Source organism: Rhea pennata, chromosome 2, assembly GCF_028389875.1.
Source record: "Rhea pennata isolate bPtePen1 chromosome 2, bPtePen1.pri, whole genome shotgun sequence".
NCBI lineage: Eukaryota > Metazoa > Chordata > Aves > Rheiformes > Rheidae > Rhea > Rhea pennata.
The window spans coordinates 35,250,754-35,268,640 of NC_084664.1; positions in this window are offsets into that span (position 1 = coordinate 35,250,754).

Consider the following 17,887-nt stretch of genomic DNA (forward strand, 5'->3'; position numbering starts at 1 on the left):
GCTTTGTCCTGAAACCCTACCAGAAATGCAGGTCCCACACCTTGCTATTAAGGAGCTCACGTGGATGAGGTTATTCTGGTCATCATTGAAATATTATTGGGAAGGAAGAACATATGGCTGGTTTTCAGTGGAATTTGAAGGTACTCAGCTGTTGTGGGAGCAGAGCATGAAAATGGAAGATGGTAGAAGTCCTAATTCAGCAGTATTGCATGTCTGAAGCAACAGTGATAAATGACGAACATCTGAGAGATTTCTGGTATTACAGATCTTCTCCATTTTCTAGCCAGTTATGCCTCACTTCTGAGGAAGGAGGGAGGTGAGAATTTTGCTAGGAAGATTTTTAGTAGTGAAAGCCTGGGGAATGTCCTAAATCAAACTAAATAAAGATTTTGCACCAAATTCCAAATGGTGCTAAGCCAGCTATAGCTGATGTAATTTGCATGTACTCAGTGTCTCCCAAGCTTCAGTCTTCCGTTTATTGGCCCAAATAGCTATAACCTAAACTATTATGTTTAAAAAAAATTAAAAACCCAAAACAGGAGCAAAAGAGGTAACATTTTTTGTTGGGAGGTGGGGTTGAGTTGGATATGCTACATATTAAAGAACCCTCTGATATTCCAACTAATCTACTATCCTATCTGGGAAATACTAAAAAAAAAATGCCTAATTGCCTTGTCTCTGGGGCTTCCAACTTATGCCCCTGAAGCAGGTACAAAATTTATTGTTGTAGGTGCTTTGAAGGCAAATACTTTTCCGTTACAGTTAAGTTTGATGGGTAACTTCTCTGACCTATCAGTGACATTACACTCTCTTCATATATTAAGAATCTTAAAGATTCTGAAGTGAAATGACTTATGTTTTTAAGCAGTAGAGTAGCTGTAAATATTTTCCTTTGTCTAGCACTTCCTCAGTCTTGATGTTGATATGCATTGGACATGATTTGTCTTAGGTTCCAGCTCTACAGGGAATTGCAGAGAGTCTATCTTTAAACTGTGCTTTAAGGGTCTATGCTAACTTTAAATATAAGCCTTACCCGTCACACACGCACACGTGCATACACTCAGCCAGGTCATTTCACCATGAGTTTGTAATGATTTCATTAGTTGCAGAATCAAGGCCTGAAACTTTAGAGGCTATTGGTAAACACTCTTCTGTTGCAACAGATATCAAGAAATGGCAGCAGCTTAGAATCCTCAGGTTTGCTCTTTGTACCATCAGTTTATTTATTAAAGTGAATTTGAATTAAGTTCAAACTTCAAAGGAACTTTGAATTAAGTACCTGTAAAGGCACACTAACAAGGATAATGAATTTATTTGCTATCTCACAAAAAACATGCTGGCTCTTTTTCAAAAGAATATTCATCTAGTAGCCAAGTGGGTAGGAACCTTGGAAAAACTCCTCGAGCAATACAGTGAATTAAGTCATTCTGATCTCCGTGTCTTTATTAGTGCTGAACCAGTTCCAACTCCAGAAGAGCACATCATTCCTCAAGGAATACTAGAAAGCTCAATTAAAGTTGCCAGTGAACCTCCTGTGGGGATGCTAGCTAATTTCCATGCTGTACTCTACAATTTTGACCAGGTAAAAGCAAGATGTGCTCTTTTTCATTCATTTATTTTAATTATTGCTTGCCCTTTGGAGAGAATTGCTATTGTTGGTGACCGCTTTGTAGCAGACCAGCACTTGGAGAGATCTCCATGCTTCCACACTAAATTGAAAGCCACAAGGCATTCAACCATCTTTGCCTTGCATTGCCTCCACATTTCCTGTCAATGAGGGGCAGGAGAAGAAGAGTGACAACAATGCATATGTTTGTATTATTGGATATCTGGATATATAGATGCACATAGCTGTATCTGGAGAGAAAGAAAGTGCATTTGTGTGTCAGCATCACTCAAATATAGTCTTATGAAAAACTTGACCATGCTTTAAAGTCAGAGGTGTTTCATTATACAGTACTCGCTAACTTTGCTTGGTTCTGAATTATTGCTGTTTTCAACCATATCCATTCTCCCACAAAGTGGATTTATGTATCCAGATGTTCAGGCAATGGCTGAATACCCTGCATATGAATTTCTGTAGTTAGGCATCAAGAAAGGAATTTATGAGCAGGGTTTGCACGCTGTTTGTTGTTTTGTTGCTCGTTCCTTACTGTGGAGCTGCCTAGCAGGAGTTAGGTGAGAGGAAAGACGACATGAGAGCGTGGAAAACTGGAGTGTCGTTGAGCGTGCTTAACCTAATTTCCTCTGAATCCCTGACTATCCCTGCACTGTTACCCTGAGTAACCTGTAGAAAGTTCTTCACATTCAGTGCAAGTCAGCTTCTCCACAGTCATGAAGGAGCTGGAGTGGCAAGGTTATTCATGTCAGCATAACTTACCAATTCTGGTAATTTATTAGCATTTATTTATAGAATGTAGGACACAAGAAAGTAGAGCTCGGATGAAAGGGGTAAGAATTGCTTTTACAGAAATCTCCTTTAACCAATACACAGAACACTAAAAGAGCAGTGTCAAAACTGCTTTGGCTGCAGGTGCATTGATTATGAAGATCACAGACAACTCTGAAAGGCATTTGTGGGAAAGGGAAAATGGCTGTGGTTTTGTGGCTACATAGACAACTTTTAATGCGGCAATTTTTTTCATCCATTTATAGCACATTATAATAATGTTTTTAATGGGAAGCTGAAAAGGCTGGACAAAATCTTTAATTAAGCCATTTTGTATGCAGTTGTTGTGCCACTTCAGGCTGTGTTCAATTCAAGAAATATTTGTATATGTATGTAGCCAGCTCACTTCTAAATTTGAAGCTTTCAGTCATGGGTGTTTGAGGCTTACTACAAATTCCTATGCAGATGCTTTCTTTAATATATTTCTGGTTAAGGCATTTTAATTTTTTGGAAAAAAAATGTAATGAGAAAATCAAACTGCACCTAATTCACTTGAAATAAGTTTTATGTTTTGTGATTCTTTTCTTTAGGATAAAATTTTATGTTTTTATTTTAATGATGATACTCATGATTCTAACCTAAGGGAAGTTTTCTGTAGGATATAGTGTTCTTCACTTCTGCTCAGGCTTTGCTGCCTGTTGCTTGATTAAGGATGAGCTTTTTCCTTTTGGCAGTTATGAGTTTCTGTCTCTAAAGTTTCTCCAAGCCATGTACATTTTCATGGCTATCAAAAATAATTTTGCATCAAATTGTTATGTTAATTACTCCTTAACCTAAAGAACAGAATGTAGTAAAATGTCACAGAATTAAGAATGAATTCCTGCAGATTTTATAGCAAAACACCATGTAGTTTGTCTCCATAATTAAAAAAACAGCTAGATGAAACACTGCACAGAATCCCATTTTGACAAGATTCTTTACTAACATTATTAAGAAGGGATGCGAGGAAAAAATTACCAAAGTTCACTCTTCAAACATGACCTTGGGGGAATGTGTGTGTAAAATCTGAAGGAATAGTATGCTTTTTAATAAATGTTAAACTAGCAAATTTTCTACTTAGAGTAAAATATATGGATGTTTTATTCTAAGAAACCATAGTAGTTACCTGAGTCATATTTATGGAGTTCTGCTTAAGTTCTCTGCTTTTATTGGTTTCAATAATACAACAGATCTCTTCCCTAAAACACATTTATAAATAAATGGGTAACCATCAAGAATTTTGTTTCTTAGTAAATGCTGCAAAAACTATTGCCTAATAATCACTAAGAAACCTGTTTCTTACTCTCCTTCAAACTGCAAGCTTGTGAGCGCTCCCTTTTGGCAGCGGAGGCAGGTACAGCTTTCAGCAGCAAAGCCAGGTGTTAACTGGGCAAACGTATTCCTTCGCTTTGGCAGGGTACCCTTGAACTGTACGCCAGAGAGTGGGAATTTAAAAGCATCCTTTTTCCTCCAGGCTGTTTTCCCACTTGCGTTACCGGGAGACTCCGGCTTGGCCCTGACGGCTTGAATCGCAGACACCCGTTCCGCTGTCGAAACCCCACCGTCTGCGTCGGCGTCCTCTGCTGCTGTTCATGGCTGCACGCGGAGGTAAGCAGCGGCGGTCAGGTAACCACACACCACTGTTATTTTGACTCAGTCAGCTGTTTATACTGACTAAAGGGGACATAATTTTTCTCGGAAGCTGTTATTTAAGTAGCTGACATATGATTCTATTGCTGAGTACAAACATAAACCAGATCAAAAGATGTGTGTGGGGGGGTCTTTTGGCAGTGGATGCTTGAACTTTGTAATATAGGTCAAACCAGTTCCACATCAGTAGCTGAGGGGGAAAAAAATGCCCTTCATTATGTTAACAAAAACAGTGGTTTACATGTGCATATATGCCAAATTCATTAGGCAGGTAATGAAGCATTTGCACAAATGTAATTACATACAGCAATTCTGACAGTTCATAACACTGCATTAATAATCACTACAATTAGTTCTGATGATGGAAGCAATTTACAGCACGTCACATGTATAAATAATGGTGCATTTCCTGCATGTGTCATTATTATGTATTAAGGATGCCACCTTGTTGTGACTTTCTCAGTAATGTTCCCCTTGAGTCGAAGTTAAGGGTAGATGAGTGATTTTATTTCTGAGCTACAGCATATTTTACAGTTGTATGGTTTAAATACTCAGTTGAGGTCACTTCTGTAAGTTCCATAAATGCGATGTCTGAATAATAGCAATAGTTATTCACTACTTAATAGTGCAGATAGTGCTGAATAGGTCCTCCTATTTTTGTAATTAAAGAAATTTAAGATATGTATAGCTGTAAGGAAAAAAAATCAGAGAAATGTTACACCTCAATAATACATATTGAGGCTTTTCACTATATACCTCAACCTGGAATTATTTTTAGAAATTAATTACCCTTTTATCTTTTTCCCTTTTGAACCCCCCTTTTTTTTTAACATGAAACTGCCTTTCCTTCTTTGGGCCTTGGTGTCACATTGAAATTATTCCTAAACGAAATAATAGTGACGATTTACTAAGACTTCTCATTTAGAAGAAAAGTTTATAAAATCAGCATATTCCAACCCTTCTTTTTCATTATTAATAAATCTCATTCTTGCTGCTGTTTGAGCTCTGTTGTTTTCAAACTACAATTCATAAGCATGATAATTAATTTTGCTATTTGATAAGAGAGAAAGTTTTGATGGCAGGAAGAACTAGAAAAGTCTGTAAAAGAATTATTTCATCTCTCCTTTTGGAATACCTTTTCATTGTATTGCTTATTGAGTCATTATATTGCGGCTTCATAAGAATTTTATAACATAGGTATTGTAGAGAGAAAAAGAAAAGTTCTTCAAAACCCAACTATGTGTATATGTGTACGTGTATATGTATGTATATGTGCATATATAGCAATAGTTTCACATTGGGTATCCTTTAGGGACAACTTTTTTTAGACTATCAGGGACTGACCAGATAGCACAAACTAGAAAACTTGAACTAGTCGTTAGTTAGTGGAAATTGTCCTAACTCCACTGACAGCAGTGGAGTGATGATCTTTTATGCTAGTTTATGGTACTTCCCTGTGAATATTTAATCTTCTTGTATCTCAATTTGGCTTAACCTACTTCCCCGGTGGTAAGATGAACTCTGCCTTACAAACCTCTGATATTTAAGGTCTTTTCAGGTGAAGCTCAGGATGCCTGATCCTACCTCATCGTTCTGCTCTTTCCCTTCTACCTCCTTATTCCCATACACAGGTTCATGAAGTTACTGCTCAATATTATGAGGGGAATGTGAGCTCCAGCCCCTCCCATATCCACTTCTCAGTGTCCAGGACTACTAAACATCAGTGAAACACTTCCTGCACATATAGGGGCTGGAGGGATGCTCCTGTGCAGCTGCTGAAGAGACAGACCAAATCAGCTAAGATTTGAGTGATGTGGAGGATGAATTTCTCTCTTTGAGTGCGGTAGGCCAATTTTCTAAAGAATATGATGGCAATTATGCAAACGTGATAGCCCAAAAAGATCTGTAATGCAAAATGCTCGTTTTTTTCTCTTAAATAAAATTGTCCCTCTTATATCATAAGCTTTGATTATCCCAGTGTAATCAATGTCCCCAAAGGTATGTGGCTGAATGAGTTTGTTCTGAGTTAGAATATTGCTATGCTCTGTTAAAGGACAGAGGACAAAAATATTTCTTGGGATAAATGTATATTAAATTTGAAGAATATTAACTACATTTTTTTGCCAGCAAAGAAAAACAGGTTTATTCTAACTGCAACAGTGTTGTTTTATTCTAAACAAAAGTTGTTGATATTTTTCACAGCGATTCTCTGTTCAGGCTTCTCATCACCAACATGCAGCATTGGTTATAATATTCTGGTGGCCTTTCTTTTTTCATTCATTTCAATTGAAAAGAAGAATGGATTAGTGTTTCACACATTCAAATTGAGATAAACTTGTAGGAAGCACACTGGAATACTGCAGCTATGTTACTTGTTCTGTTCTGTCACATCAGGTAATATTTAAAGCCTGTAATTACATTTTTTCTTGAACTGTTGGGAAGCAAATACTGCCCCCAAGGGCATAAAAGTTCCCATCTGGAAAGGCTTCATCACAAACTGGCATATTTTGCAAACCAGAGGGTAACAAAAAGAAGCTTCAAATTTTGTGAAGCCAAATAAAACTGAAAGACAGTAATTCCTTGAATAAAATGTGTTACCTCTATTAATCACAAGCTCTAAGAATGGTATTATAACTCTACAAGAAACGTAATCCTTACATGATGTGGTAGTAATGGGATTAATATTAATTCAATTTTTACTGAAATTCTTGAATGCATCCCAAATTCAAATAATGTAGAATTTCACTTATTCAGTGTTTCCTAGTGAGGAGATACAAAAGACTGCAATCAGATATAAGATTTTTATTTCTCCTCTAAGAAAGGCACAGTAGGTTACCTCCCTGTCACTCATAAGGATTATATTTTTAAAGGGCTGTATGGGAAAGTACATGCACTTGTTAATGAGTTATGTTCCCTTATGTCACGCAGTGTTTTAAAAACGTACTTTGCTCTTAAAAGCTTTTTATAAGGGATAAGGTAGAAAACATAAGGCTTAGATGATTCAACTTTTATACTATTATTGAATTTTAGTAATAAACTTGATATTTTTAATTAGATATTTATAAATACCTTTCATTGGATTGAAAAAAGAAGTATGTTGCAATGTAGTTATTTTCTAAACAAAAATAGGATAATGAGAATGCATAACAACTAAGTTTTCTAAAAAGAAGTAATTTGATTTTCTTTTGTTTCTTTTAAAAGTATTATTCTGAGTAACTTTGGTTTGTTCTTTAGAAAGCAGACCTATTCTATTTAATGATGTATCCTCTTATCTCAGGTGGATTTTGTGGGAAGACTTACATTATCTTTTCGGTGAGATTGCGTATGGTGGCCACATCACTAATGACTGGGACCGCAAACTCTGTTATACATATGTGCAAGAATTCATAAGCCCACCTATATAATTAACTTTTCTATATACCTAAAGCTTTTGAATATGTATATGGCATGTTGAACTTAAGAGAAATTAATCTGTCAGAACTGGAGCCCTCTGAGGAAGAGTAGAAGCTTTCTCTTCCATGGGTCCCACCATGGGTCCCAAGTTCTTGTCTGGCTGTCTTGGAATAAGTTATCCAATTTGTAATGAATCAAATGACTCATCACGAAGAGATTTGGTCTGCAAGGCTTTGTGGCTTGGCCTATTGCTTATTTAAACACTTCTGCAAGCATCCTTGCCTGGCAACTTGAATACAGTGTTTTGCAGCATTGCTGGAATGGCCAGCTTAATGACATAGGATATAGTGCATTAAAGGTTCCCTTTTCCTAATATTCTCTTTTAAGGTGTTGTTGTTTAGAAAGGTCTAGGCAGGCTTGGGAAAGTATCTTTTATTAAACTGACAGAATTGACAGATTCTTAAGTTACAGCAGTTGAGAACTGCATAATCCTCAGGACTTAGGTTTACTGTTTGTATATTTTCTTCTCTGGATAAATAATAGCACGGAAACATAACACCTTTCCTTGCTTTCCTGTTTCCAAAATATAGAAAACAGTTTGTAAGACCACTTTTTCACAGGCCATATCTCTGTATCTGTAGCTTTGTGAGCTCACCACCAGCTGATATATACTGCATGATATGAATTTCACCACTGAATTATGGTCAAATATTTCCAGTTTTTACTAGTCAGAAACGAAAGACAGAACTTTCAAGCAGACACAAAAGATCCCCTGCAGCTCTGTCTAATTTTAGTTTAAAAAAGCTTTGCTTGGGAACTACTTTAGTCTTTGTATACACAGATATATTTGTGTGTGTGTATGTATATAAAATATAAATATTATATGTATTTGTATAAAAACATATATATTAAAAAAACTGACTGCTTCTCCTAAACCACTGAACTAGTCACTTCTGAGAACTGACTACACAATTTGCTAAAAAGAATTGAAATATTCTTCAAATGCTGTTTCCAGACTTATCATTTTTCTTTGTCCGAAGGTAAAGAGCTGGTTTGGGAGGAAAACATTAACGTGTTACGTTTGAGCAGGCCACTTGTGGAGCTGGGGCAAGGAGACGGCGCTTTTCACCCCAGCCGTGCAGCTGCCTTAAGTCTGCCTTGAGGTTCTAAGTGAAGTGAGTTTGCTTGGGTCTCCTCCATCCCTAGCGAGTGGGTTTTCGTATGTCAAAAAGCCACTCTCGGATTAGCACAATTGCAAGTAACTGCTCAGAAGAAGAGGCCCAAGAGTAAGTTGCCGTGGAGACGCAAAGGATAAACACTACTGTACGCGTGACCTCTGCGAGGCTGATTTCTCCAGATGACAGCTGAGGTCGCAGGGGCACGGTGGGAAGCTCCTTCTGCCCGTTCCTGCTCTGTGTCTATCCTATGGATAAGTAAAGAATTGCTGCTTCCAGTTTAGGCAGTCCATTAACCTTCGCAAGCCTGAACTTTCATTCAAATAATTGTAAAATAAGTATAGGTGGTGAAACCTGAGGAGAATCATTGCTATTTGTACGGCCTCTGGAAAGTTTAGGGACCCAACCTTGAGCGTGGATCCACTGTTATTTTAAACAACGAGATGATATGTTTCCAGGCTTTTTGCTGTAATTGTAATCTAGGGAAGTAACATTTTCACCAAGAAAATAGAAATTCATTCACTGACTGCCAGCCAAATGAATGCAAACAGGGTGGCAACACATTTCATCAGTGTTGTCATTTTATGGTCACTGGAGAGATTACCATGTCTTTTACCTTCTTGTCTTGCTGATGAATTCTTCCAGCTATAAATTTATGCCACAAAGTGTTTTGAAATAAAGCATTATACAGTAATTTTGCTATACTTTATTTGGGATTTGTCATATGGACAAAAGAGTAGCAAGTTCCTGCTATGAACTCAAATAACCTTAAGTATCTCATTGTGCGCATGATTCCTGGGAATACAGTAAAACCTGTTTTAAGTGCCACCAAAGAGAATGGTAAATACAGATTGCCTGATAGAATTGGTCTTTCACTCAAGGTGAATAACAGTTTTTTTCAAAACCGAGGTGCTACTTGAAAGTGGTGTCTTAAGACATAGCTTATTGTATGTGAAGTTAGTGGTGCTGGTTCAGGTGCAGATAAATGGCTGGCTGTAGAACCAAAATGACTTCAAAAATAAGTGCTTAATGGTATTATTGTGAGGAGCAGTTTGTTGTTGACTAAATGCCAAAAGCCTTTAAAAATGTGTTATGATTTTCTGGAGTGGACCCTGCATTAGGGAGAAATAGCTGTTGTGAAAAGAACTACTCATAGCTAGAAAGATTTTTCAGCAAAAACAACTTGCAAGACTGGAGTGAATCCGGGTCAGTTCTGTGACAGTAAACTCAGAGGAGCTCTTTGAATCCAGTGAAGTCTTTACAGCTCAGGAGTTGGGAGACTGGAAATCACACACGATTACATACAGCTTTTCTCCTATTCTGTCCTTGGGAGGGTAGGCCACAGAGAGCATATCTCACCAGTGAGCTCTGGCTACTATTTAATTCTTGGCCTGTTCCAAAGTCCTGAGTCTTGTCTTTACCTAAGGAGGCAGGAGCTGCCTGTTCTACAGGAGCAGTGCAGCTCGTAGTACTTGGTTCAGTACTGAGTTGGTTAAGACTAGCATTGGGATCACTGCTTGTGACAAGCTGAGAATTTCTCAAATACTGGCCCGTGCACTATATCATTTCTTCGTGTGCTACTATACTAATTTAGTTGTCTCATTCATCTGATGCTTCCTGTAACATCTTAAAGGTCATTGTGAGCACAATGTGTCTGCTCCTAATTAACTATGCACCTTAAAGTTGTGGTTGCTGTGTTGGGATGAAGGTTCAGAAGTGTGTGGGGCTCTGTTTCTGCCTCTACCATGGGTGTCCTGCATGACCTGGTATCAATGTGTCTCAGACTCCCATCTGCAAAATGAGATAACAATGCTTGCTTGTCTCCTGAGGAAATGCAGAAAATCAGTACTTAAAATGCACCCGTTTCTGTAGTGGTAGTCCTTGAAATAAACTCAGAACATCCTTATGAAGGAAAAAGAATCAGCAACAGTACTTCAATGTTGCAGAAAATAGGAATGTCAGAAAAGTATTCCAACAGAGCTGTGCTGAAAGTACTTTGATAACCATACTCCTCTGTGCCAAAATGTATAGGTGTAATTTTAATAGATTAATAGATTCCAGACAAATTTCTGAAAACTTGCAGGAAAAAATGTATCAAGAAATGATAACAATTTTTTTAAAACTTAAACTAGAAGGGAAACTGGCTCTGGCACCAGATTTCTTGGTCCCACCAAATCTGGACTATGCTAGGCACCTTAAATAAATAGATGAAATGCTTCCACCTAAAAGCCTAGTTCTATATGGACTGCACCCCAATGCTGAGATAGGATACTTGACAGCAACATCAGATAATCTCTTCAAAACTCCTTTGGAAATGCACAGGAGTTCATTTGCAGGAGAGAGATCAGGCCAATCTGCAGAGGAAAAGTACCTTCATCTTGTGCTTTATCATTCCTGTTAATGACACTTGGAGCATACATCTTACTGTATTATGTCAGCAAGAGACTTCATTTCTCAAAAAAAAAAAAAAAAAAAAAAAAAAAAAAAAAAAAAAAAGATCAGATTAACATAAATCAGCTGAGTGTTAATATTAGTGATGAATAATGGGCCAAACTGTGTAATGTGCACTAGTGAAGAATTTGGACCAAAACATAGGATTGGAGGAATATTTAACTTGTTACAGAGAACATTTCTTTTTCACTTTGAATTTAATATGGGTTGGGAAACAGGGATGAATCTGTCTTGCTTTTTTGTTTGTTGTTAAAAACAAATACAGTAATACTAACTTGGAAAACAAATGTTAAGATTTGTTAAGTCAGTGACTTCTGTGCTTTACTCCAACCTGTTGAGCAAGAAATTCCCTTTGTATCGATTCCCTGCTTCTGCCAGACGCAGGAAGGTGCTCCCAGCCTGTAGGACGTGTTTCTTTCTGCCACATTCACAGCACAGGCTGGCAGTGACATGCAGGATCTTTGTGCCAGGAAGAGCAGCCAAAGCAGAGTGTTCTCCAGCTGCCCTTCGTTGGCCCTTCATCTGAATGGGAGCCTTGTGGCTTACTACGAGCCTGCTGAAGACTTCCTCTTGTGAGCAGTGGCTATGGACGAGACTTTCAGGGTATTTTTTTTTTACTTTTTCTGCTATCTGAAGAGGAAAAATCTGGGCAAGGAGGCTGTCTGACAGTCTCTCAGCCTCAGCACCTCTCTTGCGCCGAATCTGTAATTTCAGTAGTACAGTAGCATTTATGTTTTGGAGGTCTTAATTCATAAAAACATATTAAGCTATATATATATATAAATGCTGTGTTGAAGCGAACAACACTAATATAGACATTTGTCACTTAATATGGTAAGTGGAACACTATATTTCTGTTTTCGGTCGAGATAGCTCAAATAATGTTGATACATTACAGCCAAACTGATTCCAGAAAAATTAAAAAGACCGGATTTAAAGCATGGAACACTATGCTTAATACTTAGATCAAAGAAGAATGAGCACATTACATCTGAAGTCCAGGAACTCCACAGAGAGACACATTTTCTAGTTCTCTCTTGATCATAGGTAGAGTAAGATGAGTAAAACTGCCTTGCAAATGAATACCATGTAGATTTACCATGATATGCTAGTCTGTGTGAGCATATTGATGCTCAACTTGTGTTGCTGTGCTTGACTACCTGGAGGCTACTGTAATATACTGTGAGAGATGTAGTTACTATGGGATCCTAATGGACAGTTACCCAGATCATAATAAGCTACCATCATAGTATGATATTCATTCAATTTTGTCCTATAAGAGTATCCAGATTTTGAATTCTCATTGTGCAGATACCTGTAGTCATCAGAGAGACAAGAGAGATCCAGGCTTAGTTTTTGAAAGACAGTCTGTAGGCACAGATCTGTGGAGTTCAGCTGTGAGCACTAGGTAGATGGGGAGGGTTATATACAGTACTATGCCAAGAAGGAAAATTTAAGGGTAAAAATTCCCCCACCTTGTGTCTCCTTGTTGACTACCTTCCTGGTGTGCTCGTTCTGAGGAGTTGCATTCCAAGGAGCTGACTGCTGCATACGAACCTAAAGATTAAAGTTCCTAAAATTTCAGGTGGCGTTTTCAAGTTTTTCACAAGAGAACAGTTACATTCTCCTGTCTTACACTGATGCTGCTACTCTGGTCCAAGACCTGCAGTGTTCATGCAAAAAAAGCACATGATTTAACTCAATCTCCTAAATGATACTGTTCTCTATAAAAGTATCTTGGATAGTGAAGTGGGGATTTATTTGGCAGTTAAAAGTTTTTTCCTCCTTATTAATACTTACTTTCCTGAATTCCTAAGAGCCATCAAACCACTATTAGTGAAGTCAGTTAGCCCATAAATAGTCTCATAACTAAAATAAGACTGTCTGTTCTGCAAAGGCAGTTTGTATCACTACCTGTTTGAATACATTTTCTGGGAGACATTTGTGAGAATTCTCATCCTGAATTTCTGCTTTCCTCTGATTCTTTCTGTACCCTCCTTCCACATAGGAAGCTGCAGGAAAAGAAAATGTATTCAGAAATCTCTGCTAGTTCTGTTATCAGATCCTTCTGTTTTCTTCACTATCTTGAGTGTAAATCTGAGAAACTATGGTTGTTCTGTAACTCTCTCTCTTTCCTTACTCCCTCTTTTTCTTCTGGGCACAATTTTTTTCTCGTCACCATCAGATCATGGCTTGTTTGCAGAGAGGAACATGACAGCTCCCCATGCAAGCAAAAGAACAATGCTTCATTCTTCCATTTCCCTGGGAAACTTGTGGTTTTCACATTGCATTTATATTTCCTACGCACATTAGAGTATGTGGAGAATACTATGTGGCATTCATTATTAATCCTGCCAGAGCTATGTCCTAAATGGAGACTGAGCTGGATTCATATTTTTATTTCAGTTCCTGTTCATTAGTTAAGAATTGTTTTTCATTTCTGTACTGTCTTGATTCCAGAACTGGCCTACAGGGAGGGCAAGAGGCACTTTTGGGGGATGAGATGTGTGTTGCTGTGTGCATGCGTGCATGTGCATGCTGTACTTTGCCTAGTGTCTAAGAGAATAAGGACTGGAGGGAAGATGGCAGAAGCTATTAAGTACTATAGTAATATAAACTGTTAATCATGCTTGGCCATAAAACAGCACAAACTCAAAGATACATCCATGTAGAACAGTCCCAAGCCCAGGGAGAAAATGTTGGTGGCCTATGGAGTCAATGTAACTTAAAATTTTTAAGATAAATAGAGACTGCTTGGTGTTAATTAGTTTGTAATCATTCCTCTCAATATTGTTGCTGAAGAGAGAACAAAGGTAGGGGAGCACTGCTGTCTTATATCCTAAGAAAATAGGATATTTGATCACTACTGCAGAAGAAATGGGTTGCAAGGAGAGGAGTCAAAGAGAGTTCCCCATTACAGTGGTTTCTAAGAGCTCTATTTGTATTGGGCTGCAAAAATTAACAATATCCTGGATGATATTCTGGAGAAACTCCCTCAAAAGTTTAACGTGGCAGGAATTGTGCAGAAGACTACTGTCTCAAGCCCCTATGCCCTTGTTTGCTTTCAAGGATGAGAGGATGAGCCTTTCATCACTTTGAAGGTGAGAGGATGAACCCTCTCATTTCAGAGATAAGTAGGTCTGTTAAACAGTTGGACCTTGGTCTGAAGGCAAGCAATTTATTAAAAAGTCATAGTATTGCTCTTATATGTATTTTGGGTTTTTTGATTTTTTTACATGAAAGAATAACTATTCTTTATGATACCAGTTTGCTTTTTATTTTCTCCAAAGGAAGAGCTGCTGTTTTCTTCTCACGTGGAAATGCTGCAGTGTGCACTCTTTCTATGATGCTGTGCCAGACACATGGACTAAACGACCGTATCCAACCCAGCACAGCCCTGCTCACTGGCAAGTATGCTGCAGTATCTACCAACAGTAACACATTCAGTTTAGCTACTGTGCAGAGTTACTCTACTGATCTAAAAGTAGCAGCTTTATTCCATTTGTTGTGAAAAACTGGTCATACTCACAGAAGTAAATTGTACTTTGAAGTGAATTTTGCAGAAATAGTAAGCACTTCACTGAAGCAAGGCTTTGCCATAAGTGGTAGGGCTGTTCAGCAAGCTGCAGGATTCTTTTCCTCCTACCCTGCTCCCAGCATTTACAAGCAGTTAAACTAGACTGGTTTTAGTCTCTGTGTTTTTGGAAATCACTTAAGTATCTCTGAACAAACGTGTGCTGCACTATGTCTTTATTCAGAGAGTCTCTGTCTTGACTATGGTACTCCTGATTTTTACTTTGCGCATCCTTATTTTGGAAGTTTATGATGTGCACTTCTGAAGATGGTATCAGACAATTTGCATATAAGAAGGTATCAACTGTTACCAATTTTTTGAAATTTCTGAAGGTGCGTGAATATGGTCGTACCCGTTCAGGCTTCTCCTCAGGAAGACAAGTTAACACAATTGTGCGTAGTCGCATTAACTGTGGCCAGCAAACTGTCTTGTGCCAATCACCTTCTACAATTGGGAAAGAAAAAAAATCCACTAAAACATGATGTTATGGTTATGTAAGCATATACTTTCTGGTTACTTCAGCCATGTACCTTCTTCATACACAAAGGAATAATACTCTTACAGTGGAATTCTCTGCTCTATTTTGTCTAAAAAGCACATAGAACAGTTTAAGGCAGAAGCTGTTAATGCTTCTCTTTCAGGTTTACTGATACGGAGATACGGAGAACTTGACAACTGGACACAGAACCTTGTGCTGCCAGCAGTAGTGTGGTGCTCTGGCTTGTTCAGCCTTCAGTCCTTTCTGGCAGGTAAGTAGTGGTTATTCTAAGGATCCAGGATGATTGATTGTTTCATGCCAGGCTGTTTTTCTTTAGTGATTTTATTTTTTTTACCATTGTCTTAGCTATGTTTGTGATGTTGTTTGTTTGGATTGTTAAGTGCAGTTAGCTGAAATTAAAAAAAAAAAAAAAATAGACCAAACATTCAAGCTGAATGAAGAAAGTAAGAAAATGACAAAAAAAGGCACGAAAACTAAGGTTAAAACATCTTAGGTGTAATGATTCATTGTAGTGGAACAGCACCCTTTTTTCTTCTTTGCAAGTATCTCTTCAGAATCTATCTGGCAACAACATTGTTCTGTAACAGGGAATCCTAGCAGTTTTAGCCCATTTTTTAAAATACTCTAGTCCTAATTCTCTTGCAGATAAACTCATTGGTTTCAGAATAATCATCTCTTGAAAACAGAGAAGAACAACCCAAACCCTTCTTCAGTCTATTCAGAAGTGTGAAAACAGGCAGCTAAGGAAATAAATGCTGAATTTCATAGTTTACAAAAAGTTAAAGAGTAGTACTGTTTTTCAAGTTTAATGGTGTTCTCCTGTCAGTATTCTTTAACCAATTCAGTGCATAGTGCATAGCAGTACCATTCTGTCTTATTCCTTGTTATTAACTCAGTTACCAGGCTAAGTGGAAAAAGAAAACCATCTGCCAGTCTCTTCATAAAGTTATTATTACAATAGAGGATTCAAATCTTCAGCAGTGTACTGAACGTGCTGATCCTTGCCACATCCACAACACATATGCATATATTTATACATACTATTCCATTACAGAATAAAACTAGAGAAGTCTATAGGGCTCCTAAAGCAGAGAGGAGAATGCTGAAGCGGGAAGAGGACACTGAAGCCACCTGAGAGCCCAGTAACGCTGTATCTCAAATTCTGAGTGGCTGCTGATGGCACTCAGCCAGTTCTTTGCTGCCTTGGTGGAAAGATGGCCAAGAGCTCACAGGACACCTCTGTCCGGCTGCCATCATTCCCTGGGGGAGGATGGGCAGTGGGGTAGGTCTCTCTGCCAGCGGCTGGAGTCAAAAGAAGGGGAGCGTGACAGTGGACAGGCTGGCAGGCAGCTGCTGCCACTGCTGCTTGTGTGGTGGAAGGGCTCTCCAACTGGGGCTTGTTTGTTTTGTGCCAGGGTTGCAGAGAAGCTTCATCACGTTTTCACTCCTGCTCTCTCTCCAAACTTTCTCTCATCACTTTTTTTTTTTCTTTTTTTTTTCTCCTGTCAAGGCATAGATAGGGTGGTGGGAAGAGAGCATAAGGCTAGAATGTATGTTGGCACTGGCTTGTTCTAAACAGGGACTCAGAGAGACATGACATCTTTTGAGTTATATGGCAATGCAGTCCTCAGCCACTGCCAGAAGCTGGGGAGGGGAGGGAAGGGGGTGGTTGTTGTTCTGTTGCAGTTTTTTTGTGTTATTTCAATGAAAAGCCAAAGGAAAAAAAAAATCTCGGACCAGTGACAGTCTCAGGCTTGTTCATAACCGGCCTGAGAAGGACACATTAAGACTACCAGACTGATCTAAATAACTCAGATTTTTTTCATGTGCTAGACCATAGTGCTCATAGCTTGTTTGAGAAACATACCAAGAAACAAGGAAATACCTGGTAACATCTATATTAGCATGAGGTATAAGGACGCATCTAAAACAAGTAATGCATATGTACTACAAAAGTGATGCATGTGTACTACAAGTAGAATTTTCATGAGAGCTTCCAGGCAGTCAATTACTGCAGGAGCAGTAACACAGTTGCAGGCAGTCCCCATATGAAGCTCATCTACTGAGCTCCAACCACTCTTTTCAGAACTTTCAGAGGACATGCATTGTATCTTGCTCTTTTGAAGCTGTATTTTTCTGAGACTGAAGTGTCTAGTTTAGGAATGACAATTAAGTCCTGTAGTTAAATGGAGATTTTAGTTTTAACTTAGAAAGTTTGTCAATTAAGTTAAAGCTAATTAGAGGAAAGGTGATTGACTCTAGCAATTATAGAAACATCATTACTCATGCTCTTCACTAGACCTGAAGGTAACCAAATGAAAGCAAATCTTTTGTAAGGGAGTTGCTAGTGTAGAAGCTAACACACATAGGGAGAGTGAGGTTGAAGGCCAGAGTGGTAAAGAACAAGACATTTGACTACTGCTTTTGAAAAGATAACCTGAACTTTTTTCAGAGGATTTCTTTTACAGTGTCTGTTACTCAAAGGGCAATACTATCCCTTTCTCCTCTGATTATGAACGAGGTGCCGTGGAGCCTTGTGAGCTGTGGTTTCTGTGTCTGTGTTGGTATTTGCAAATATAAAACATTTCTTGTTGCTACAGAACCATTCTTAACAACAACAATCTGCAACTACATTTTTTTCTATGCTGGTTCATGTTAGAAGAACACAACACACAATGAACTTACTTAACAAACCTAGCAACATTCAGAAAGTGCCA